Raw genomic sequence first — 11084 nt, forward strand, 5'->3', positions numbered from 1 at the left:
GCCCACAGCTCCTGGAAGAATGGGCTGTCTCTTCCCAGCAAGACAGGATATGGAATAGCCTACCCCTACTGTTCCCACGTATCGTCCTTTCGGTGTGTAGATCCTCATTTGGGCAGTGGGGTATCTTTTCATGTCCCCATGTATGCAGGTAATTGAAATGGGAGCAAGCCGCTTCCTCTGGGTTTTGGGCGTGTTCTCAGGGATCACCAAGGTGACCATGCTGCCTGAATCCAGCAGGGCATTAATGCTGCAGCCCCCTACGTTGACCTGGCTGAGACGGGGAGGTGGGTAGATATCACATGACAGGGTTTGGCTGAGGCCATGCCCACCTGCATGGGTTCCTCTCTCTTGGGGCAGTTCCATGATATATGTCCTTTGTCCTCACAGATTAAACATTCCCATCCGTCTCTGTCAACTAGCCCCCTGGTGGTCCCCTGGGGTTCTGGGTGGGTGTTGCTTCCCTGGTGCTGGTAATCGCTCCTGGCCTTCCAGTTCAGGGGCGGGGGTGAAGTGGGGTGTCGTTGTTCTGCCCCCCTGGGGTTCTTCCTCCCCCACGGGTTTCTCAATCCTCTGTGGCTTCAACAGTTCGTTTGAGGCGTGACATCGCTCCACCAAGTCCACAACCGCATCAGCTGTGGTAGGGCTGCACTGGCTGACAATTTTTTTGAGTTCATAAGGCAGACCCCTAATGAACCGGTCCACAATGATTCATTCCACCATGGCCCCCGGGTTGAGGCTCTCTGGTTCTAACCATTTCTTGGCCAAGTGGATCAAGTCAAACATTTGCAATCGAGGAGCTTGCTCAGTTTGAAATGTCCAAGCATGAAACCGCTGAGCCCATAACGCTGGGGTGACCCCTATCCGAGCAAGAATTTCTTTCATTTCTTATAGTCATTGGCATCGGCCGCCCGCAAGTCTGAGCAGGCTTTTTGTATAATTGTTTAATTGTATAATTGTATAATTCTTTAATCATACACCTGACTATATGCCTACAAAATCCCTGACTGTGTGCAAGTGTACCTAGAAGAATTGATGCTGGTCACAACAAATATGGATTTGATGAAGATTTTTTTTCTATTCACTTACTTTGCATTTAGTTAATTAATATATATATTATATTAACATGTCTATTTTTGAAAGCATTCCTACTTTACACAATTTTTTCAAACCTGCCTAAAACGTTTGCCCAGTACTGTAGATTATAGTCTTACATAATGAAAAGACACAGAAATATAAAATACATTTCTGGAACCATGTGTTTACTCCTGTAAATAATCAGATTGTGAATCAAGATTGACACAACTGTGGATTCCCAAACCAAAAACACTTGAAGGATGGTTTTCTGCTTCATTGCTGTGATGATCTGTATACACTGTAGGTTTGCATGTGATAGTAATAAAACAGAGGCATGGAGATGTTAATTGCAAGCTTCAGTGAAAATTACCATCATTAGCACTGGTGTATATTTCTTTGGCAAAAGTCTTCCAGTATAGTGTCAGGAAAGACAAGATGTGATTCTCTCCTCATATCACTGCCAAGATTTTTCTCTCCTAATTGGATAATGTATGATTTGTAACATACTTTGTAAAATCCACCGACATCAGGACTTTTAACAGGAGTTTTATATTCACTCAAACTATTGGGATGTTTGCACCATTTTTTGGAACTGTGCATTTCAATCATTTGAATATATCCAGCCCCATTTCCCCCTGGAATGTTTGAAAGAAGACCAATATTTTTCAAACTGAAGGAACTCAACATGTATTAATCCACGGCCTATAGCACACTGTTACACAGTCAGAGGAGTCCCTCTAGTCAGATGGATCTGTACAGCAGACCAGGGACCAAGCTCTCTTCCTGTATCAAGCTTTGGACAGAAAACCCTGTAGGGAAAAAAGGGACAAAAATAATATTTTCCACTGTATATGAGGGTCTTTATACAAGCAGCAAGTGAAGCTTGAGTGACTCATAAAGTGGCCAATAGGCTGCTTTGTTATACAAAATATATTCACAGAGGTCCCATGGTAATGATATAGGCCCCTCCCCCTTTGGGTAGTATTGACATGAAAGATAACTAAAGAATAGTAGAATATTCTATTACAGATACAGAGAATTATGTTATTCTGTTCTATTCATTCTTCATTGAAATATGAATTAAAAAACACACTTAATAATACTGTATAGAACTCCCCAGTGTATGTTCTCAAATTTCTTTGTTTTGGGGCATCAAAGCAAGTTCTTCTTTCTTGCAATGCTGTCACCTCAAGCCCAGCTATTCCTTTATAATGTTCAGAGATCTCCACAGGGTCTGCTTGTGCTTACTTTCATACTTCACTTTGTGATGCATACAGAGCTATTATATTTTGCAATAGAACACGTTGCCAACAGAGAATAAATTGTATGCATTGTATTAGCATACATATTAGCAATTTGGAACCTTAATTTAAAATGATTTAAAATAATACATTTCCAGCCATTGTAGTGAATGTCATTTACTCTAGGGCTACTTAACATGATGCTTTTTCTGTCCACTTAACATTCTGCCTTTTGAATCCATTTATTGTCAGAATTTGTTTCATTCAGCTTGTTCATTTTTAATTACTGAGTTAAAAAACATTAGTGCAGCATAAAGATTAAAACATTGTTATTGGCGGAAAACATTAAATAAATACAATTCTATAAACATAAGGTTATGTTTTTAATGCAAAAAAAATAGATGTTAATGTTACATGGCCATATATTGTAAACACTGAGAGTGAAGCTTTAAATCTTCAGATGTTTGAATCAAAAGGCAGAGCACACAGACTAAATACAGCAATAAGTAATGAAAACCCACAACCCAGCTAGCTTTTCTATCATTTAAATCCACTTTTTAACAAGATATTTGAACACACTCAACAAATATAAAAACCCTCTGCTGTTCTGTAGCTTTTTGAAAGCACCTAATTGAGAGACAATTTTATGGTTATAACTGGCTCCTATGGTCAATCCTCACCTTTCCCCAGCAGGAATTGAAATATGTTAAGATTTCAGATTAAATGTTTTTTAATTGTCTGTAATCAACAGCATTTATGATATAAATTAGATAAGTTCCTGATGTTCCTTGATAATGAGCTGGCTGTGAAACTTGTATTTCCCTTAGGAGGTCAGTCTTACTATGACCTTCACAAACTGCAAATGTGGCTATGGTAAGAATAATGGAGATGCAGTAGGACGTTGCAAGAATATTTTGCACGCTGTTACACTGGCATGGGAATAGCAGATTGATCTGCTTTTTGATTTAAAAAATGTTACCTTCATGGGCATGTACTAATGGTACATCAATAAAGTGATACTTAATAACTTGCCAAAACGGAATGACTTGTTTTATAAAAGGTATTTATTGGTAGGCTAGGGTGAGTGTCTACAATGTTGGTTTATCAGTTGTGGTTAGATTTATTTGTTACATTTAAGTGACATTTTTAAGAGATAGTTCATCAGCTCTTCAATGTCATAGAAGAAGGGAAGTGCCATGCTAAGTACAGTAATTTTCCTCATATGTCTTCTGTTGGCATTTATCTGCATCAAATGCAATACTATTCCCCTTGTTTCTCAGATCAAACAAAATACTTATGACTCCAGTTCTAATTTGCTGTCCCCATTTTGTTTTATGCATCCTACACTTAGTGCAGCCTACACAGACACACTATATGTACACTACATGGACAAGAGTATGTGGACACCTGCTCGTTGAACATCTCATTCTAAAATCATCGGCATTAATATGGAGTTGGTCCCCCTTTTGCTGCTATAACAGCCTCCAATCTTCTGGGAAGGCTTTCCACTAGATGTTGGAACATTGTTGCGGGGATTTGTTTCCATTCGGACACAAGAGCATCAGTGAAGTCGGGCACTGGTGTTGGGCGATCAGGTCTGGCTTACAGTCAGCGTTACAATTCATCCCAAAGGTGTTCAATGGGGTTTAGGTCAGGGCTCTCTGCAGGCCAGTCAAGTTCTTCCACAAACCATTTCTGTATGGACCTCACTTTGTGCATGGGGTCATGCTGAAAAGACTTCTTTAAACTGTTGCCACAAAGTTGGAAGCGTAAAATCATCTAGAATGTCATTGTATGCTGTAGCGTTAAGATTTCCCTTCAGTGGAACTAAAGTGCCAAGCCCAAACTATGAAAAACAGCCCCAGACCATTATTCCTCCTCCACTAAACTGTATAGTTGGCCCTAAGCATTCAGGCAGGTAGTGTTCTTCTGGCATCTACCAAACCCAGATTCATTTGTCGGATTACCAGATGGTGAAGCGTGATTCATCACTCCAGAGAACATATTTCCACTGCTCCCGAGTCCAACGGCAGTGAGCTTTACACCACTCCAGCCGACACCTGGCATTGTGCATGGTGATCTTAGGCTTGTGTGCGGCTGCTCGGCCTTGGAAACCCATTTAATGAAGCTCCCGATGAACAGTTCTTGTGCTGACGTTGATTCCAAAGGCAGTTTGGAACTCGGTAGTGATTGTTGCAACCGAGCACAGATGATTTTTGCATGGTTTACATGGTGACAGTGCTATGTTGGAAGTCACTGAGCTCTTCAGGACGGCCCATTCTACTGCCAATGTTTGTCTATGGAGATTGCATGGCTGTGTGCTTGATTATATACACCTGTCAGCAATGGGTGTGACAGAAATAGTGGAATCCACTACATAGAAGGGGTGTTACTGGACAACTAATAAAAATGTATTGAAAACAAATTTAGATATTGTTGTTGATCAAGTTAAAAACAAACTGTTGTAAAGAAATGGCACGAGTGGTAAGCTGGGAATGTACTCTTCTTTGAATGAACTCAGGGTGCTATGTCCAGCATATAGTTGAACTTTTTTTTTTTATTCATCTTGTTGAAACTTTTATACAGGATGAATGTTTAGTGAGGTTAGGAGGCATGTTACAGATGGAGAAGATTGACTGTTTGACTGTTTACTTTTACCGTATAGAAGATCTTGCTTTAGATGAGGCTAGTGTGAGCGCCTTCTAGAATTCAATTAAGTCTGACTGTCCTGTTAAAAGTAATGTGAGAGGTCCTGGAGGAACACAGATCTCTTTCACCATTTCTAGCTGCATAATATTAGAGGAAACATTGGGAAAAGGAATCTTTGAAGCAGTACATGCCAGTATTACATCATCTAGCCCTGGCCATTTATGGTAAATAATAGAAGGTTTTCCCAGTTGAATAACATGACAGAGAACTCATTTACTGAGAGAGAACCTCGCTGAGGAGGGAACTGCCCTCGAGAATTTGAGCAAATCACAGTCTATCCTTCTGTCATCTTACAGTAGTTACTTTCTGTTGTGCCAAAGAGAAAGAGAGCATTTGCATGTGTTTGACTTTACTATTTTATTTTAAAGTCTTGCTTATTTATGTATTCATTTTCTATACCAGATCTTTCAAAAGTATAATCCCTCTTTTAGATCTTCAATGAATGCCCAGATTATGTGTAATATATATATATATATATATATATATATATATATATATATATGTCTGTGTGGATTGTGACATATATGACTCATTTATTTACTTTTCTAATTACTTGCCCTTATGGAAAAGCTGTATCACTGTAATATTCTGAAACACCACTGCAACAACAAACAACTAATCAGTACAAAAAAACTGTTTTGTAGATACAGTAACTCCTTCTGAGACCACGCAGGCTTTAGAAATGATTCTGGGATGATCCAGGCTTCATTCCCCAAACGGTCTTCAGCCCATGCATATGTAGTGCATTTTTATTTATTTATTTTCAGCCTTTTAATTTCATATTTGGCCTCCTTCCATGCTCACACAGCTAATGTCAAAAGACCAATTAGTAAACATTAAATGTGTGCTTTGTTCAACTTACATTTCCCCTGGGCATTTTAGTTTAGGTACATATCTCTCAACAAGGTGTTACAAAGAAACATGAGTAATTAAGACTTAATAATTTGGTTTAATGCATAAAAATGAATGCATGCACATTATGAAAATGAAATATGGTATTTAGAAAGCTTTTTAGTCAACCATTAATCAGTGTGCTTTTGCTCAATTTAAAATAATGGTGCCCTGTTTCAGAAAATACTCTTAAAGGTTTCAAGATTTTTGTTTTAATCTTCCGTGTCTACATTCCATAAAGTATACCCTAAGGAAATGATGGGAGCTCATTCAAGCCTCTAAAAATGAAGCCATTTGCAAAGACTACTGTCCCTGTAATATAATAATGAAGAAAGCATCTTCTCAGATATGTTGTGCCAGCACCACTGAAACTATACAGAATATTTAAAAAAGAAAAGAAATGAAAGCAGTTAAATCAGGTCCTTAGGCAGTAAAACTCTCCCCTCTAGTGGTTAAAGTGATGAATTAAAAGAGCAATTTCCCAAAAAGGTAATTAGTGTTAAACCAATCTACTTTTAAACAACCTAACTATTATTTTTCTCTCTGTGTACGTACATGTCCACAGTATCTGTTAATTCATTTTAAAAATATATGATACAGAAGTTAGGGAATTTAGATGCTAATATATACAGAACATTTTCATTCCAACACAATCTAAAAACATTTACATCAAAGTTACACAACTACAAACAATGGTGAGGGGATGTTTAATACTGCATTGCTACCTCCAAACATTCAGATGAGGAAAATTAAGATTACAACAATGGAAAAAAGCCACTGCTTCAGCTTAATATCAGTAACTAAACAATACATTGATTGAGTGACATATTGTTTGTTTGGGTTTGTTTTGAACTGCCTGTTTTGTTTTGATGATTCATGTGATTCATTTGTTGGGATCCCTCGTCTGCTATGTCTGCACATGTAGACGCCGCAGATTTAAATAATTGGCAGGAGTGGGGATTTGAAACTGTTAATTGCGTAGAATGGCAATAGTTGAGTGTTATAGCTATATTTATGTACATAACTTGCTTATATCTTGTGAGGTTTATTATACTTTGGCTGGTATGTATGTAAAATAAAAGTTTATGGACAGAAGTATCATTGTAATAAATGTAATTTCATGCATTCCATTACCCCTTCTTCCAGTGGAGTTTGGTCTGGAGGTGGTGCCAATTCCTTGGGGACTATATAAAAGCTAATAGTCGCAATGCAAGAGAGGACTGCTATGATGGGAACTGGGTCAGTGCTCCTGTCACACTGCTGTGAGTGTGTACTAGTTAATTATAGGTATGCATGCACTGAAGCATATGCAGTTGATGAGATTAATGTTATTGCTGCAATAAGGAAATGTTTACTGCAAACGAATGGTCAATAACTCACAACTCTAGGTGTGCATAGTTGGTAGAGAAATATCTTAACAGCTCCCACCAAGTATTAACTCAGGTGGTATTATGAAATGACATTTTTTTTTACAATACAATATTTTTCCCTTAAACATTGTGGAGTAAGGTGTGGAAGTAAGTGGAAAAAATCCTCATTGAAATGCATGAAACTCCGAGGCAGTGACCTAACCTAAAAGTTCAAGGGGGTGTAGTCTTTCTATATACACTGTGCATAGTTTGTGGAAACCTTATACAAGATTTAAGATGGGTCTTTTCAGCAATGCCTGTTTTCTTGCCAGTCACTCCCAACTTTCTGTGGGACTGTGATATTGCTGATGTATGAACACTGAGTCCCATCTCAGACACAGAGCTTTCAAATCTCAAGTCACAGTTGGCTTCACAATGGCACCCCTAACCAGTTTCCTGCTTGCACAGGTAATCAGTTTGGAAGGGTGGTCTAATCTGGGTAGTGACTGGGTGGTATGAAGCACATTCTACTTATGAATGATGTATTCACTTCAGTGTATTCAGTGACTTTGACATTTTCTTGTAACCTTCTAATGATCTGTGCATATCTGTACCACTTTTTCCTTCACTTATTTAGAAAACCCCTTGGTCTTCATGGTTGGTTTGTCGTATCCCTATGTTAGTTCAATTCAATATTTCACTGAGGAAACTTACAGAAACAGATTAATTTACTCTGAAGTCCAGTTAAACCACTTTGACTATGCAGAGGCAGAGACCATAAAACTTATTTTATAACCTTGCAAAATAATATTTTGCACCCAAACTAATTTAGGATTGCTGTAGCACCTATGCAAGTGAGAATCTTCAAATATTCATTGAAAATCTAATTTATGTACATAATAACAGCATTTGTTAGCTCTATCAGTTTGGAGTAGATTGTGCGGATTCTAAATATATAGCCCAATTTAAAGATACAAACTCAGACAGCAATATGGAACCTTTGCAGCGGGTTGAATACTTTTGCAAGGCACTGTATATCAAATTTATGGTCACATATCACAAGTCCCCACTTCCTACTCCTTTGTCATGTCCTCACTCTAGTCTCTAATAGATGATTATTATTATCTATACTATCATTTATACCACTACTCTTGGTCAAAATCAAATTTTAAACATATGAGAGATAAAATTGACTAAATTACAGTACACTTACATGGAGACAAAACCATTATCAGGAGCTTATGCTCAGCTGAAGAGCACAACTTACATTCAGTACAATACTAACATATACATCTCCAAAACATTCATATATACATACCATCACATCTGTAACACTGTAACTAAGAATTTCCAAATTACCTGAATAAAAAAGGACAAGAGTGAAGCTGTGTTTATTAAGGCTGTCTGTAGCCCAGCTGTTGCAAGGATTTCCCTATATGCCAAATGATCTCTCAGTACACATGGTTAGCACCACAGTACTGCATGCCTGCATAAGTGCAATATATTGTTAAAGTTAGATTAGAAAACCAAAAAAAAAAAAAAAAACTTTAAAAGTATAATTAAAATATCAACATTCAACAATTGTTGAAAATGTTAGTCTCAGGCAACACGATCCAAATTGTTCTGGATACAGGAAGAATCCATTGGAAAGAACTGCCTGTTTTAAAATACAATATGCAAGTCCTAAGGACCAGAACCAGGTATAAAGGCCTTGAATGACTGAATCCATTAGGATGACTATGATGATGATATATCTACAGTATTTTCATCCTGTACACAGATATGGAAAAGATCACGCTAGAACACTAATTATAATTAAACTAATACCTGATAATGATAGCTGCTGTTACAATCACAGCTAGAACATGTTTTCCTTCCTACAACAATAATGATAAATCAATGTGGATTAAACATACATCAGCACCCATGTACCAAAACTTGTTGTGCAAAGCTGGATGATGAGACACTAAGAACACATTTTTTTATAGCCCTCCAGGTTTATGCAATTGCACAACAAGCATTATTGGGATCTGAGCACATAAAATTTAACTATGTATGTTGATCCCTTTATAGTGTGTTCAGTCTTTTACATTGATGGTATGATCACATTGCTTTTCCCTATAGGGAAAATCCACAATCCTACATTTTACACTGATGTTACATTCACATTACATTTCACTGTAGGCATAATCTACAATGGACATGAACAAAGAAAAACATGAAATAAATAAGTATGATTGTTTAAATTAACTAATGCACACTGCAGGGGAAACAAATCCATAATTATGTATATAGGCTTACATGGCTTTTGTGCTCATTTCATGTAATGCTCTCACTATTCCTTTATTCTCCAGCAGCAACATGCAGTAGTCCTCATAAATCAGACCATGTTATACAAATCTACAGCACAATACTAATGTACCTAGTCTGATGGTTTATTTTGAAATAGTAATGGTGCATAAAATATGGATACATTTCAACACAATGGAAATGCCCTACCTCAGTCACATTGCAAAGTTTATATGTGAACCCAGTACATTCCCTGCTGTTTAATTTTGTTGTGATTTCTACAGTGTTAATTTAAACCCCCTTCTATACAATATACACTCACCTAAAGGATTATTAGGAACACCTGTTCAATTTCTCATTAATGCAATTATCTAACCAACCAATCACATGGCAGTTGCTTCAATGCATTTAGGGGTGTGGTCCTGGTCAAGACAATCTCCTGAACTCCAAACTGAATGTCTGAATGGGAAAGAAAGGTGATTTAAGCAATTTTGAGCGTGGCATGGTTGTTGGTGCCAGACGGGCCGGTCTGAGTATTTCACAATCTGCTCAGTTACTGGGATTTTCACGCACAACCATTTCTAGGGTTTACAAAGAATGGTGTGAAAAGGGAAAAACATCCAGTATGCGGCAGTCCTGTGGGCGAAAATGCCTTGTTGATGCTAGAGGTCAGAGGAGAATGGGTCGACTGATTCAAGCTGATAGAAGAGCAACTTTGACTGAAATAACCACTCGTTACAACCGAGGTATGCAGCAAAGCATTTGTGAAGCCACAACACGTACAACCTTGAGGCGGATGGGCTACAACAGCAGAAGACCCCACCGGGTACCACTCATCTCCACTACAAATAGGAAAAAGAGGCTACGATTTGCACAAGCTCACCAAAATTGGACAGTTGAAGACTGGAAAAATGTTGCCTGGTCTGATGAGTCTGGATTTCTGTTGAGACATTCAGATGGTAGAGTCAGAATTTGGCGTAAACAGAATGAGAACATGGATCCATCATGCCTTGTTACCACTGTGCAGGCTGCTGGTGGTGGTGTAATGGTGTGGGGGATGTTTTCTTGGCACACTTTAGGCCCCTTAGTGCCAATTGGGCATCGTTTAAATGCCACGGCCTACCTGAGCATTGTTTCTGACCATGTCCATCCCTTTATGACCACCATGTACCCATCCTCTGATGGCTACTTCCAGCAGGATAATGCACCATGTCACAAAGGTCGAATCATTTCAAATTGGTTTCTTGAACATGACAATGAGTTCACTGTACTAAACTGGCCCCCACAGTCACCAGATCTCAACCCAATAGAGCATCTTTGGGATGTGGTGGAACAGGAGCTTCGTGCCCTGGATGTGCATCCCACAAATCTCCATCAACTGAAAGATGTTATCCTATCAATATGGGCCAACATTTCTAAAGAATGCTTTCAGCACCTTGTTGAATCAATGCCACGTAGAATTAAGGCAGTTCTGAAGGCGAAAGGGGGTCAAACACAGTATTAGTATGGTGTTCCTAATAATCCTTTAGGT

Source organism: Amia ocellicauda, chromosome 2 (assembly GCF_036373705.1).
Source record: "Amia ocellicauda isolate fAmiCal2 chromosome 2, fAmiCal2.hap1, whole genome shotgun sequence".
NCBI classification, from domain to species: Eukaryota; Metazoa; Chordata; class Actinopteri; order Amiiformes; family Amiidae; genus Amia; species Amia ocellicauda.